Here is a 17146-nt window from a genome sequence, read left to right as displayed (position 1 = left end):
CGCTGTCTGTGTATAGTCCAAACTCCAGCTCTCACTTCCAATGGCCGCCGATTGTATTCCCGCGCTTGGTGTAGGCTTCTGCGCGTGCGCGGCGTCGTCGTGATGACGTAATCGCGCTCTCAGTACCCTGACGCGTTTCGTCACCTGACCGGTAACTTTCTCAAAGGGCTGATGCTGAATGGAATCAAGTCCTGCCCTTTTATAACCAGTCCGTTGCCAGGCTACAAATCTACAAATCTGTGGAACGGCTATGGGCACGAGGTTCGCTCCTAGCTACGCAAATCTCTTCAAGGGTTTTTGGGAGGAGAGATTTGTGTGGCAAAATCAACAACTTGGAGCGGGCCTCGTGTACTATGGCCGTTTCATAGATGATATGATTTTTATATGGGACGGAGAGGAGACAGAACTACAGGATATTCTTAAATCATTTGATGAAAACCCTTTAGGATTAAAATTCACATTTAATATAGATGCTACTTCTATAGTCTTTTTGGATTTATTACTCACATTTGATGATAATTTAGATATTATTACAGCCACACATTTCAAAGAAGTCTCAGTTAACAACTATGTACATGCGTCCAGCAACCATCACAAACAGTGGCTACACAATATTCCTCTTGGACAGTTTCACCGAATCAGGAGAAACTGTTCAAGAGATATTGATTTTGTTCAGCAGTCAGGAGAACTCAGTTTGAAATTTAAACAGAAGGGTTATGATAACCAACTAATTAATGAGTCCTTTAAGAAAGTCAGCTCCATGGATAGATCCACTATGTTAAAAACATCTAATAATAGACAGGTCACTTCTCGTCTGAGTTATAACTCACCAGTGATTAGAGACAAAACTGCTACATCTAGTGTAAGGTTTATCACCACCTACAATCAGTCTCATAAAGCAATTCAAAAAATTATGAGCAATCACTGGGGAGTTCTCAGATGTGAGCCCCATTTGAAAGGCATTCTTCCGGATCGTGCATCAATTGTCTACAGGAAGGCCAGAAGCATGAAGAGTATTATAGCTCCATCTAAATTAAAAACAGTAAATAACTCTGAAAAAACAACTTTAAAAGGCCCCCTAGGAAATCATAAATGTGGACGAGGCAGGTGTATCACCTGTAGGCACTTGAAAGCCCGGTCCGATTTCAGCTCCTCCAACAGAGATATTATCTATCAGGTTAGGAATCACATCAATTGTCTTAGTTCATTCGTGGTGTACTGCATCCAGTGTGGTTGCGGTCTACGTTATGTGCACCCGTTTCCTAGAGCACAGAAGGAGTGTCATTAAGGGACTAAACACCAATAGTATTTCCCGACATTACAAAATTACACACAACCAGGACCCAAAATGTATGTCAATCATGGGCCTGGAATTTATTTCTCCCTGTGCTCTGGGGGGCGATCGGTATAAGATCTTGTGCAGACAGGAGACTTATTGGATCCACCAGTTGGGGACTCTTACCCCCGGTGGACTCAATAAGTGTCTGGATGCTAGTACACTGGTCTGATCTCCTGGCCTCTTGGACTCTCTTCGCTCTCCTCAAGGGAACTTATGAAATAGTTCTCGTCTGCGGTCCTCTTTTTTCCATACTCCCTCATTTAGTACATCTTCCCTCCCTCCTCTCCCATCCCAAAATTCCCCTTCCTGTAGTTTCCCCTTCTTTCCCACCTCCCCATCCATCCCCCATTCCCCCATTCCCAGATTTTTCCCTCCATTTCATCCCTACCTATCCCATATATACCTCCTACAATATTTGAAGAGGTGTTTATTATTCTTTTTCTATTTTGGTTCTTTTATATAACATTATAAATTCAAATAATTTTTATTTAGAAATTTCTTTTATTGTAGGCCCTACTATGTATAAGTCACGTCCAAAACCATTATGATTCTATACCTTGCCCTTCCTCTCTTCTTTTCTCTCTTAACCCATTGTATTAATACAGGGGTATGAGTGTGACTATTATAGGTCATTCTTTTCTTGTTTCTGTGGTAATAAGTGAATTCAATTCCTATGTCTTATAGTATTTGAGATATAAAGTGTAATAAATTGAACATCGAGGAAAATATATATAATTTGTATGTATTTGCAGTATACAGAGATATTGAGAAGATATACAGATACAATCTATTAACCCAAAAGGGGATTTATTAACTTCTCAATATACATCTTTTTCTCTGTGTACACTCATGCTTTATATTGACTATGGGTCCTAAATCTTTCTCTATGTATATATGGATATGGCATTGGAATTTATGGGTAATATTGTTCTATCTATGATTGAGATCTGTTGTTTTAGATCTGAATTCATTGTTTTAATTAATGTGATCTTGCTTTTATGTGGTGATCATGTAGTGCAATGTATGGTATAGTTATCCACACTTATGGAGAGTGTGAAAATAAAATTTGTATATATCTTGTACGATTAACTTATCTTGCGGATTTTCCTATTGGGAAATCATTAAATACAGTTTGAGAATAGTGTTTGAAATTATACATTGCAGTACAATGATTGATGAATTTATATAGTGTCAAATTGCTTGAATTTTATTGCTAGTGTTAGTATTAATGTTATGATATCCTTCTTGTTCCCATATTATTGTCCATAAGGATTTTCAATTATATATCTACTTTATGTTCATTCCTTAAGTGCACTAGTCCAAATCAGCCCTTAGAAAACTAGTCCTCAATGTGATTAGCATCTGTGACATGTATTAGCCCCATTAGTGCCATTCAGGTTTATTCAATCACCCGATCACGGGTTGCCTGGCAACGGACTGGTTATAAAAGGGCAGGACTTGATTCCATTCAGCATCAGCCCTTTGAGAAAGTTACCGGTCAGGTGATGAAACGCGTCAGGGTACTGAGAGCGCGATTACGTCATCACGACGACGCCGCGCACGCGCAGAAGCCTACACCAAGCGCGGGAATACAATCGGCGGCCATTGGAAGTGAGAGCTGGAGTTTGGACTATACACAGACAGCGAACGGAGCCTTATACATCTGGTTCCTGGTGATCGTGTCTGGCAGCCCTGAGGGAGTCCACGGAGACGTGTTCCAGTATCCAGAACCGGATGGTGGTGATATATTCACAAACTGCCTTTTAACTATTTGCATCCTGTGAGTGCGATTCCTACCCCCCACCCCCTACCCCTTCCCCCTTTTTAATAAATTTTATGCAATATTATGCTATGGGGCGTGCGCTCTCTCTCTTTTTCTGTCTGTAGATATCTGTGGAGTTGGTTTACCCCGTGTGAGAGCAGCCCAAAGACCCCTTTATCAACATCGGAAACCTCATCATTATGGACTAATTATTGAAGGACTGGTTGGATTTTTTATTGATTTTTCTGTTTCTTTTTTTTTTTTAGCACGTTTATGCACTGTTATGATAATTTTTATTGGTTGTGTTATAATAGAATTTAAAAAGGTTACACTAGTTTAAGAGATACACACAATTTCAAACATTATACACTTTACACAATTCTTTATTTATTAATTATAGTTCTATAAATTTATTCATATCACAGTATTATTTTTTGGCGCCACACTTTTTTGTTTTTTTATATATATATATATATATATATATATATATATATATATAGGTAACAGAGCAGATGGCACACAAATACAGATGAAGACAGGTGCTTAGTCCCATATGAATGAATATAATCAAAGGCTCCTTACCAGGCAGACCAGAGAATCCAGGGAATCCAAAGTAGGCACAGCAAGGAAGAGACAGCACACTTATTTGCAAAAAGAATTGTATTAGTAAAGCAGGCACAAAACACCAACGTTTCGGTCCTAAAAGCACTCCCTTGATAAAGGTCCTGTTTTTAGGACCGAAACGTTGGTGTTTTGTGCCTGCTTTACTAATACAATTCTTTTTGCAAATAAGTGTACTGTCTCTTCCTTGCTGTGCCTACTTTGGATTCCCTGGATTCTCTGGTCTGCCTGGTAAGGAGCCTTTGATTTTATATATATATATATATATATATATATATATATATATATATATATATATGAAAAAAATCACACTCAGTTGGCACACTGTAAACAAATGAAAAATGCTGATGCTTGTCCCATATGCACATGTAAAAAATAGATTTTACCAGATTGGAGTCCGGAAAAAACGAGACAGCACACAGTCCAGTAGTGGACTGTGTGCTGTCTCGTTTTTTCCGGACTCCAATCTGGTAAAATCTATTTTTATATATATATATATATATATATATATATATATAAAACACACAGAGAAAGAGACAAAGACAGTCCCCTGAGCTAGCACTCTAAATGAACTACAAAAATTATACTAATGAGAGTTTGCCAAACAAGACCTGAATGCGCCTTCAGTACAAAAAAATGAACAAGATTTTATTAAAGCAGCAAGACACACTGACTTAAAAACATGAACAAACAAATGGCAGCTAGTGAAAATATATAGGCTATGCAATAACAAAAGTGAATGCTGATAATTGAACCAAAAAGCTATGATGCGTCTAACTTATATAAGTAATAATATGATGAGGCAATCAAAAAACAAAATTGGAACAAAAATAATTAAACCAAAAATAGAAATTCTAACTGGTTAAACCCTATAGCTATAATAAACAAAAAATATATTCAAGGCATATGGAAAAGTATGTAATCAATAATACTATGTGCAAAAACATGAACATAGATAAAAAATATACCTTAAAACCAAGGGAAAACACAGGGGAGGGAAAAGAAAAAAATAATTCAAATCAACTCATACCCTGATCAGCAAATACAAAAATGAATGAAACACTCTGCAGCATGAAGGTATAAAGTGACCATGGTCATAGCACATAGAAAGGTGGAAACAAAGTTAAGTACTGTTGTTCAAAAACATGTGCTAGAGAAAGATGCAAAAATGCAGATTGACAGGAACCATAATAGACAGTATCACCAGACAGCAGAGGGGATTATACTCAGCTGTCGCCAAATTGCGCATGAGTACCGTCCACTGTGGTAGAGTTATCTCTGTCTTCAAAAAGATTCAAGAAAAGTCCATGGTTTCTATGCTGCAGGAGTCACGCAAAAAAAATCACATAAAGCTGCCAAACGAATACACTCTACGCGTTTCGCCCGTCGGTGGGCTTCATCCCGGAGTGATAAATTAAAAGTGGAGGCAGGCTAGTCTATATAGAGAATCAGTTAAGTGCACAGAGTTACTCCCATATCTCTAAACCAATAGCTAATGCGGTATTCAATAAATGACATCATCAACCCTATTGCAAACACTCAGTTAATCAAGGACAATCCCCCTGAGGCATTAATCCTAACAGCTGTTAGACTTCGCTGGTTGCGCATGCGCAATACTTATGTGCATACCCAGTAAAGTGCATATACACACACGGCATTATACATGGTTTAAGAATCATGAGTTGCATAATACAGACGTCCTGTTTGCAATAATAGTATTCAAGCCTTATTTGCGCCCTCCTCAGCGCTCAGTAAGGTATCATAATAATTGCTCTCCGAGGCTCAGGCGCAAGGTATGCTGGTCCATGTAGTTTAAAGGCTTCTAACGCCTAGTTACAGCTTCCTCAGATCACATTGAAATATCGCGACACTTGATGTTAAGAGCCGCAGGTGCAAGGTATGCCGGTCCTTGTAGTCTCCACACAATGAGTGGTAGTATCGAGGATTCAATGTGATATATCAAAGGATGGCTTGTGTGCTGCGGAATTTTTTCTTAAAATGTCACAATTTAGTCCTAACCTCACTGATTTTCTTTTACAGCTTTTGTCCTTTATTTTATATCATAATTTTTTTGTTTTTAAAAGCAGATTTTATTTACAGACCAGAGGGACGGCCATGGGGGCAACCTGTGCACCGTCATATGCAAATTTATTTTTGGGATGGTGGGAGAGGGAGGTTGTGTTTTGTGAGGATAGTCTTCATTTGACCTCATGTTTTGTTTTGGTTGAGATACATCGACGACATTCTTATTCTCTGGCAGGGATCTGCCGTGTGTGTATATGCACTTTACTGGGTATGCACATAAGTATTGCGCATGCGCAACCAGCGAAGTCTAACAGCTGTTAGGATTAATGCCTCAGGGGGATTGCCCTTGATTAACTGAGTGTTTGCAATAGGGTTGATGATGTCATTTATTGAATACCGCATTAGCTATTGGTTTAGAGATATGGGAGTAACTCTGTGCACTTAACTGATTCTCTATATAGACTAGCCTGCCTCCACTTTTAATTTATCACTCCGGGATGAAGCCCACCGACGGTCGAAACGCGTAGAGTGTATTCGTTTGGCAGCTTTATGTGATTTTTTTTTGCGTGACTCCTGCAGCATAGAAACCATGGACTTTTCTTGAATCTTTTTGAAGACAGAGATAACTCTACCACAGTGGACGGTACCCATGCGCAATTTGGCGACAGCTGAGTATAATCCCCTCTGCTGTCTGGTGATACTGTCTATTATGGTTCCTGTCAATCTGCATTTTTGCTACTTTCTCTAGCACATGTTTTTGTACAACAGTACTTAACTTTGTTTCCACCTTTCTATGTGCTATGACCATGGTCACTTTATACCTTCATGCTGCAGAGTGTTTCATTCATTTTTATATTTGCTGATCAGGGTATGAGTTGATTTGAATTATTTTTTTCTTTTCCCTCCCCTGTGTTTTCCCTTGGTTTTAAGGTATATTTTTATCTATGTTCATGTTTTTGCACATAGTATTATTGATTACATACTTTTCCATATGCCTTGAATATATTTTTTGTTTATTATAGCTATAGGGTTTAACCAGTTAGAATTTCTATTTTTGGTTTAATTATTTTTGTTCCAATTTTGTTTTTTGATTGCCTCATCATATTATTACTTATATAAGTTAGACGCATCATAGCTTTTTGGTTCAATTATCAGCATTCACTTTTGTTATTGCATAGCCTATATATTTTTACTAGCTGCCATTTGTTTGTTCATGTTTTTAAGTCAGTGTGTCTTGCTGCTTTAATAAAATCTTGTTCATTTTTTTGTACTGAAGGCGCATTCGGGTCTTGTTTGCCAAACTCTCATTAGTATAATTTTTGTAGTTCATTTAGAGTGCTAGCTCAGGGGACTGTCTTTGTCTCTTTCTCTGTGTGTTTTTTATATTTGTTACTTTCCCCTAGCACCATCAGTTTACCCTTTTATATTTATTCATTTTTCTGCCTCCTTGGGTATATATACTTTCTATGTACCCTAGTAGGTAGTATTAATTTGGGGGTCTGACATAACTACCTATATACAGTGTTGAGCAACATACTTTTTTGTGTGTTTGATATATATATATATATATATATATATTGAAATAAAAATCATTATAGCCTAAGACAATCTAAAATACACTGAATAGTGATATATACAACAAGATCATGGAACTCACATGTGTGACCTGCATAAAGATGAGTGGCAGAATATATACAAAAAAAGACCCTAATTTAACACCCAGAGATACAATTTTAAAAGAGAAGAAAAATCCAAACGTGGAGAAAAAAAGTAGAGCACTGTGTTGCAAGAAACTGGGGCTAAGCAAATCCAATCTTAAAAATAGCTTGATTGAAGGGGCGACAACATGGAGGTAAAGCAGGTTTAACACAAAACTATTTGAAATAAACCAGAGAAGAGTAGATGGTATAATGTCAGTATAGCCATTGGCACCAAAAATCACATCTGTGAGGAAATAACACATCAGCTGTGTTCATAGAGTATAATCTGGTCTTGAAAGCCTTGTTTGAGTATCAGATCTAAATTCATCATAAATTCTATAGTGGGATTGATAAACAGGTTTTTTTGTAGCAGCCAGGGAATCATAGTTGACCATTGGCCTCCATATCATCTAAATCCTTAGATTAAATCACAACATTGCCTCCCTTGTCAGAGTTTTTAGTACAACTTCGTCTCATTTTTGTATCTCCCCAAGTGCCACGTTCTAAATGGGTGAGATTATAAATCATAGGTGAACCTTTTTTTTTATTTTTAATGTCCTTCATAACTATTTGCAAAAAGGTGTGAATTTGTGAAAATAAACTTATCAAAGTTGTAAAGGTACACTTGAGGATAAAAGTAAACAGTTTAGACCCAACTATCATATTTTCTTCATTCTCATTAGAGGAGTTCCTCCAAAGTCTGTAGATATTCTCTATCTTTCATGGATAATTAACAGATATTAGCTTCATCTCTATAATGAAAAAAATTATGTAAAAGAAGCTTCCTACAAAAAAAAATCAGGTCTTTGACCCACTCAAAATGATCAAAATACTTTGCTGGAGAGAAGGTAAGCCCCTTTCTTAACACAGAAATGTGTGACTCAGTAAGGATATGTGTAGACAAATTGACAATCTGTAGATCAGTTCCTATTTCAACCGATGTTTGCGGCCTCTGTCCAATCATTTTCTCGATCTCAGTTGATATCCTCAATGTTTTCGATTTCCTGGACCTCTTAGACCTTCCCCATCACGTGTCTGTGTTCCTTGGCGGTCTCTCTTCAATGTTCCGACTCTACTGGCCAAATGTCTTGGTCTCTGCAATGCCCTAAAAAATACTTATCTCTAAGAAAAGACAATGAACCTGAGTTTCCCGCATCAGAATCTGAGATCTCTATTTCGGTAGTACAGTATTGAAAGTGTCCTGGACTAACCGAAAGAGGAACATTTTTAGTAGATCCATTTTTACGTCTGGTAAAATATCCATTTTACGTCTGGTAAGCCTAATGAAGGTGTGGTGAAACACGCGCATCAGGCTGTTTGTACGTGTGACCTCAGGGAAAAACATGACAGCACAGACCTGCTTGGCCCCATGTGGTCCAGCATGGACCCCTTTGCTTGAAACAGAGCCGGCACTGATTTCTAGATGGAAGATGAATCTTTCTTTGCTAAACGTCTATGTCGCCATCTTGGAAAGGAAAGCAAACCTGAAGAGACTCACAAATATCTTTTAATTTTGAATTCTTCCTGCATATCATTGACCTTTGCTTTGAGACTTATCTTTCTGAACCCTAATTGCAACGGAATATACGAGGATGCCTAACAGTTTTCATCACCGGAATCACGCAAATGTTTTCCAAAAGATCTGTCTATGACTTATAGAGTCTGCGTCAACCTGTTTTTTTGCTGTACAGGCCATTGCAGGTTATTATATATATTCCACACTCTTTTTCATGGGAGTGTTGCCCCAGTTTTACAGTTCAGAGACTTTAGTAAATAGAACCAATTGTGTTACTTCACCAGTAACAAAAATATTGCTTAAAAAAATTTTCTTTCATGAATCTGGTTAAATGTTTTTGGGAATGAGGAAAAATATTGAGAAAAGACCCGCAGGGCTCAGATATTTTTTTCTAGTTTTCACTCATTTCTATCTTCACTACCAAAGATGCCAGGTGTATATAGTCACAGTGATCATTAAGGCATGCCATCATATCTGCTATTGTAATTGAAGGATTAAGGCCATTATGACATAAAAGGGGTTAACACTTCCCCCTCCTCCCTATGGGGGCCCGTATCACCCACCTCCACCTCCTCTAGCCCAACCCACCTAAGCCCCCTCTGTCTAACAGTGTTTACGGGCCTATTAGCTAAACATGGCAAATTGGTCTGTATGTTATTGCAATAAATATTAAAAACAAATGTAAAAATAAAAACATATATGCTCATCTTCTTTAGCCTTGTCAATCCACTGCTGGATGTAGCCCTCCCCGGTGGTTTTCCAGGTACTGTCGTGGCAAGCCTCTCTTCCTGTTGGTTCAACATATTTCTAATTTCATTTTGTTTTTTTTGATATCCCTTGTAATCCAGTACAATATAGTACAATATTTGTGAATGGATGGTCGTTTCTTTGTGCAATACCGTATATCTGTCCCACTGCCATTTTAATTTCTTCACCATTTTGTTTGCTTCTGAAGCCATCTATTCTATCCTGTCTTTTGTGTTAATACCCAGCATACATCTCTCCATACTTTTTTGAATTGGCTGAAGCTTCTGAATGGTCCAAGTACCACATCCAAATGTGAGCACAGGCAAAATACACTAGTGAAATAATTTCCTCTTCAAGCACAGTGGAACTTTCTATTGTAAGACTGTCTTGTTTATTGTATCCCAACTTCATTCTCCTATTGATTTAATTCAAAAGGTTCTGATCCATTGATACTTGCTGGCCAAGGTACAATGTACATTTTCTAGTTCCGCCTATCTGAACAAACTCCTCACCCCTACCACGCACAGCACTTATCACCTGAAATCTGACTTCAAAAGACAGTTCACAGTCCCAAGGTTGAAAAAGGAATCCGGTCGCTCCTCCTTCTGTTACCGTGCACCTCACGACTGGAACATCTACCAAAGACTCTCAAAACCGCTTCCAGTTTAAGTAATTTGAAGACTGCAGATGTCTCAAATTTTAATCATGTATGTTACAAATGCCCATAATCATATATTATCTCTAACTGTCCATGAAATGTCTGTAAATTATATGTACTGTAAAACCTCTGTTCATTTAATGTAACCATATATTGTTATCCTAACTGTCCTATTGTTATCCAGGACAGACTTGAAAACGAGAGATAACTCTCAATATATTATTTCCTAGTAAAAGCTTTTATAAATAAAAAATAAAATAAATAATAAGTAAGTGATTTTTGTAGAGTTGACACATTTGTTAAACATCACTTTGGTATTGGTGATATGGAAGCCCACCACATTACTTGCTTTGGTTAGTTCTATGATTTGTTTCTGATGGTTTTTCGGACTTGTGGGGGAAAAAAAACAATGTCTGCAAATTATAGGTGACTAAAGTATTCACTGATTTTGACTTTTTTTTCTTCCCAATTAAATGTCTTGAACAACCCTTAAAGTGTTGCTGTGAAGAGCTTTGGTGAAATGGTGTCTCCCTGTGCACTCCTTTGATATCCTTATCTTGCTTGTGTCTTCATGTAATCTAATGATTGATGTGGCATTCTTGTCATTGTTCCTTACAATGTCAGTGGGTCTATTCACTAAAGTCTCCCGGCAGCAAAATTAGGGCAAAACTAGTTTTAAAAAATTAGAGTAATTTTCTTCAAAGAAAATGAATCCCATTTAAAGCAATGGGAGTTTTTCCTTTGATAAATCTGGTGTAGTTCACCAGTAGCACAGACGTTGCCCCAGTTTTGCAGCCGGGAGATTTTAGTAAATAACCCCCTTTGTCTTCTTAATGTATTTCAAATTGACAACATGTAGACAAAATCAAATGCTTTTTCGGAATCTATGAATCCTAAACTGAATTGTAGATCGTTGGGAAATAACTTCATGGATGTGGTCCATTGTATTTTATCCACTGCAAAATCCCAAATATTCTCTCGGTTGGGCAAAGTCCAGGGTCTGTTGTAAAAAATATTGTAAGTGATTGGAAGTAGACTGGTTTGTAATTCTTGAGGTCTTCTTTGACTCTTTTCTTGTGAATGATGATAACTATTACATTTCTCCATTGTTCTAGTATTTTCTGTTCTTCAAGCAGCATGTAAAGACTTTTGCAAGGATTTTGTCTACTTCTTCCCCAGCTTCCTCCAAGATTTCAGGGCCTTCCCATTCTTCATGGATTTTATTGCCACTTCTTCAGGCAGCATGCATGATACATCATTGATGGTTTCTTCTCGCTTTTCTTCAGCTAGATTATGCCTGTGTTATCTGTGTCCTTGTTTCATTTATTGCAGGAGTCCTCAACACTCTTAATGATAAGTGCACAGTCTTTTATTGTTGATTCATCATTCTGTGTGAGTACAGCGATGTGCTTATTCCCAATCATAAGTGGTTGCCTTATCTTCTTTAAACTTTTGTTATATTCAATATTCTCTTCCACTATATCATAGTTAAAGCTTCCTATATCTTCACCTATACGCTTGCGTATTGTTTTAACAGCTCTATTTATAAAATTTTTGTTCTTGCATCATGGGATTGCTTCATTTGTTGTAATTTCCTCAGTAACTGCTTTGTCTCATATTTGTCTGATATTTTCCGGTTTGTTTGTTAGCGATTCATCCAGTTTTTTCTGTGCTTTTATCTAGTTTTCTTAGGTTTTTCATATTTGTTAAATTATCCCCATGCAAGATGAAGCAATTTTTCAGTTGAAATTCTCTGCTGTTATTTGTGTCTTATTTTTAATCAGTTTTCTTCTTTCCAGTGTTACATACGTACATACTACACAAAAACAGGTGATTAGAACAGAGCCAACTGTACCCTGCTTAGCTAATAACCTTGTAGGATTAGTATATACATATATATACACCCATGAAGAAGGTCCTTCTGGGGACTGAAACATCGGGATACTTGCTGCTCTATGGAATAAATAAACCTACCTAATTATTTTCCAACAAGTTTTGTATATATATATATTTTTTTTTTTTTTTCAATATATATATATATACTGTATATTTAAAATACTAAATAAAGTGGTTGTTAAAAATTTGAGTGTCAGGGAGACTACCTAGGCCACCTCAAGGAGAGTCTAGGTAATCTCATTGGTACTCAAGGCATTAATAAAAAAAATAAAACCACTTACAGTACCCGATCCGCAAAGAGGTCTTTCCCAGATCTTCAAAGTCAATGACCCCCCAGGAACTACTACAATGTGTTAATATAATACAACGGTCCAACCTCCAAGCATAAAAAATCTCCCCCAAAACTCACCGAAATTATTTTTAAAAAAATAATCCACCACGTCTTCACCACCAGTTTTCACCACTTGACACAAATCAAAATGTGGCACAAATAATAAAACCAAAGGCCTTAGATGAGAGCTAATCCAGGGCCCATCTATCCAAATCCATCCATGTCCCATGACGAACTGATTCTTAACCTTAACTGAAGCCCACAAGCCTCTGTTGTTTGAGGGATAATCCTGTTTGGAAATTAGTTGAAAATTAAAAACAATTCTTCTCTATCTTCATAGTGGACATCCACCCACACTCTCTCAGTTGATGGCGTAAAGGTGTTATATGAGGGCCAAGTGTCAATGCCTTAAATCAACCAATGCCCAATCAGACACCGTTGGGAAGTTGTTTCCCACATATTCCTTTTCAATGACAGAGAAAACATATGATTGATCTGGATTCTTTGCATATTATTGTCTACTGTGTGTGTGAATGGAAGCGATTCAGCATGTGTGGATAGTGTGTAGAGGTGACTCAGTGTATGTGTGTGATTCATGGCTCATCAAAGTATTTGGATCTCAGTGAATGTCATTCAGTATGTATTGAATAACAAAGGACTTTTTTGCACTGATATCCCATACAATAAATAAACATATTGTATATAATATAATGTACAGAATATTTCCTAAACAAATGTAAAAAACCCCATTATCATTCAGGTGTGTTGAAGTTAATGTAATTTTATCCTTTTTATTGTATCCGCACAAGTGACAAAAGACCTACAGTATGTGGTCTTCAATGTTCTACATATAAATCGTTTGCTTGTTCAGTGACGTACCGCGCAGTATAGAAAACTCTGCATGTATCTTAAGCACAAACAACTGTATATTTCTATTGCCATTTCCAATTAATGTGATGTTAAATATATTAGAGCAGGCCCGTCAAACTCAGAATAGCTTAGGGGCCAAATCTTAAGTTTGACTTCAAGAATCGGGCCACACCAGAATTTATTTTATAAACAGTCACTATAACCTATGCAAAAAAAGAAAGAAACTGCACACCAATTGAGTTTAAAAGTGACAACAATAATTATTTTCTAAATGTGGAGTTACTCAACATAGAGTATAAATGAGAAAGATCTTGATTGGAAGAGTCTATCTCTAAATAAGTGCACCTGTGTTGAAAACACTGAAAACACAAATGTGTTACTAATGTGATAATAAGATAAATTGTGTCCTACAGTATACTGATACAATTTAAATACATACATTGAACTTCAACATAAATAGGAGTCTGCTGCTTGTCGAAGTGGATGGCTCAGCATCACACAGATGAACATGAAAAAGAAAGAAAGACACAGCGCACGACTTTCAGAGTGTGAGTAAGTAATTATAATGCAACAAAAATTGTGGTAATAGATGCACGTACAGAAATATCAGTTAAATATGCAGGGCATGTTTAGGGTACATGTAACTGCTCGTGAATACAGATGACTTCATCGTGGACAGCCGCTGCGACCATCAACCAACGGTCCGGGTGAAAACGTCCTTACATCCAGAAACTTGAATAAGACAGAGGATCCTTCGCTCGGTCAAAAAGTCCCCGGTTAGGTACCCAGATAGCGGCACACGGCTGGAACAAATACTTCCCTCACTGTCAGCTCTAAGGCTCGCTTTGCCCAAGCTGTATGCCTGTAGCTTTGGTGCCTCAATGCGGAGCCACTGACGTCACTGGGGCGTGCCGCAATTAAGCGATGACCACCACTAGATCAGTGGATATTCAACAGGTGGCCGATTAAAACTTTAGTATAGTGATAATGGGAACAAAATCTCACAGCAGACAATATACACTAATCCTACGAGTTTCGTAGATTCACATCAGTTCCCTGATGAAGTAGATGTGAATCTAAGAAACGCGTAGAATTAGTGTATATTGTCTGCTGTGAGACTTTGTTCCCGTGATCACTATACTAAAACTTTAATCGGCCGCCTGCAGGATATCCACTGATCTAGTGCTGGTCGTCGCTTAATTGCGGCACGCCCCAATGACGTCAGTGGCGCCACATTAAGGCACCAAAGCTACAGGCATACAGCTTGGGCTAAGCGAGCCTTAGAGCCCACAGTGAGGGAAGTATTTGTTCCCGTCGTATACCGCTATCTGGGTATCTTACCGTGGACTTTTTGACCAAGTGAAGGATCCTCTGTCTTATTCAAGTTTCTGGATGTAAGGACGTTTCCATCCGGACCGTTGGTTGATGGTCGCAGCGGCTGTCCACGATGAAGTCATCTGTATTCATGAGCGGTAACATGTACCCTAAACATGCCCTGCATATTTAACTGATATTTCTGTACGTGCATCTATTACCACAATTTTTGTTGCATTATAATTACTTACTCACACTATGAGAGTCGTGCGCTGTCTTTCTTTCTTTTTCACTATAACCTATGTGCACACTTTTTTCTTGCATTTTCCTTATTAAGAATACATATAATCGCCAGTATCGCTCTCCCTCTCCCCATCCCCTAACCCCATCCCCATCCCATCCCACTTCTCCCTCTCTGCACCCATCCCTTCTCTCTATCTGCCCCACCGATCCCTTCACTCTCTCTCATCCATTCTCTCTCCCCCCATCCCTTCTCTTTCCTCCCCCATCCCTTCTCTCTCCCCCCATCCCTTCTCTCTCTCCTACTTCCCTTCTCTCTCTCCCACTTCCCTAATCTCTCTCTCCCCAATCCCTTCTTTCTCTCTTCGCATCCATCACCCCTCTCACTCTTGCTATCTCCCCCACTTCTTGCTCTCCCCCACCACACACAATACCCCCACCCCCACAATGCACACTCTATACCGCCCCCCACAATACACACACAATATCCCCCCAGCCCCACAATACACACAATATCCCCCGCCCCACAATACACACACACACACACAATACCCCCTGCCCCACAATACACACATGCACACAATACCCTCCTGCTGCACAATATACACACACACACATACAATACCCCCATTCCCCACAGACACACACACAATACTCCCCTGTCCCACAATACACACACACACAATAGTCCCACCTCCCAACAATAGCCCCAGAATACCCCCCTGACCCACATGAGCTCCCTTGCCTCACATAAGCCCCAAACATGCCCCTCTCCCCCACAATAGCCCCACACCTTACATCGAGGGAGCTCCCGGTGCTACGCGGCTTTCTTCTGGAGCGCACGAACGGGGGAGGAAGTAGCAGCCCAGCAGCAACTTCCTGAGTTCGCCGGGCCCCCCGTAGTTACCAGGCATCGGCTCACAGGCACACGGCCCACAGGTTTTACAGCATGTACTAGAGCAGCGGTGCGCAAACTGTGGGGCGCGACCCCCAGGGGGGGCGCGACACTGCCGACGGGGGGCGCGGGGTTTACAGAGGCCCCGCGCGCTTCCCGAAGGCACTTAAATTAAGTGCCGGGGGAGCTGCAGGGCCTCTGTAAACCTAACTTACCGTGGCTCCGGCGGCTTCCTCCCCGCGGCGCCATGGCAACGCAGCATCAAAATGACGCTGCGAGGTCATGTGACGTCACGTTGCTATGGCAACGTGACGTCATTACGCCGGAGCGCGGGTAAGTTGGGGTTGGGGGGGGCGCGGGAGCGAGGGGACAGCCGTCAGGGGGGCGCAGGGAAAAAAGTTTGCGCCCCCCTGTACTAGAGCATATTCAAACATGAACCTTGTCTTAGAGGGGGATTATGTTTTACTTATCTTTTGCTTAATGTATATGACAGAAATATTGTGCTTTGTGCCATATTGTGAATAGGTTGTCATGACAATTAGAAGCTACTGAAGCTAACCTTATTTCCTAACAAATACAAAATATGGATTACAAGATGTTCCTATATACTGTACAAGTTCTATGGCATAGTCCTTGCAAGGATAGGTTAGTTAACAGTACCATATTTAATGGGATGTGTTTTTATTTGCAGAAGACACAATAACCCTTTTAGCCATAAAAATGGGACATTATTCTTTTCAGAGATGTTTGGTAGGTTACAGAAAGGGATTCGATGATTCAATATAGTAAGAGGTGGGGTAATGCACAGTTATTAATGTATTAACTTCAATTCCCTGGAGAGAGGGAATGAAGAGGGGAAGCAAGTTTATTTATCATTAACCATGTGACGCTCCTCATTTCTCCATATTGAAAAGGCCTATATTCTTGCATACTTTATAAAATGCTTAGATAACAAACAAAAAATAATAATTGTGTGGGGAAATTATATTTAGCCACAACGCCACCGACGGCTTTCCTGTTGAGCAAGGAGGCTAGGGGTGTGAGTGTTGCTGACAAATTGTGCAGCTGGGGAGGGGGTCCATGCCTTAACTATTGACCGGGATTAGCCAGACCCTTACTGTTGACTGGGGAAAGTCTGTTCCCCCATCAGTGGCTTTGTGAGTAATCTCTCTTATACTCCCCCTCTCTATCACTGCCCCTCTCTCTTCCACACTCTCTTTCTCACTCTCTCC

The 17146-nt window shown here is 39.2% G+C and overlaps 1 protein-coding gene across 3 annotated transcripts in view; it reads left to right on the top strand.

Annotated features, from left to right (window-relative positions):
• The window catches only part of ANKRD55 (ankyrin repeat domain 55), a 136895-nt gene that overhangs the window by 58056 nt on the left and 61693 nt on the right, over window positions 1–17146 (top strand). The window lies entirely within an intron of this gene.

Source organism: Ascaphus truei, chromosome 1 (assembly GCF_040206685.1).
Source record: "Ascaphus truei isolate aAscTru1 chromosome 1, aAscTru1.hap1, whole genome shotgun sequence".
Taxonomy (NCBI): domain Eukaryota; kingdom Metazoa; phylum Chordata; class Amphibia; order Anura; family Ascaphidae; genus Ascaphus; species Ascaphus truei.
Note: the sequence above shows the minus strand (reverse complement) of the source record. Positions and strands in the feature narration are given on the sequence as shown.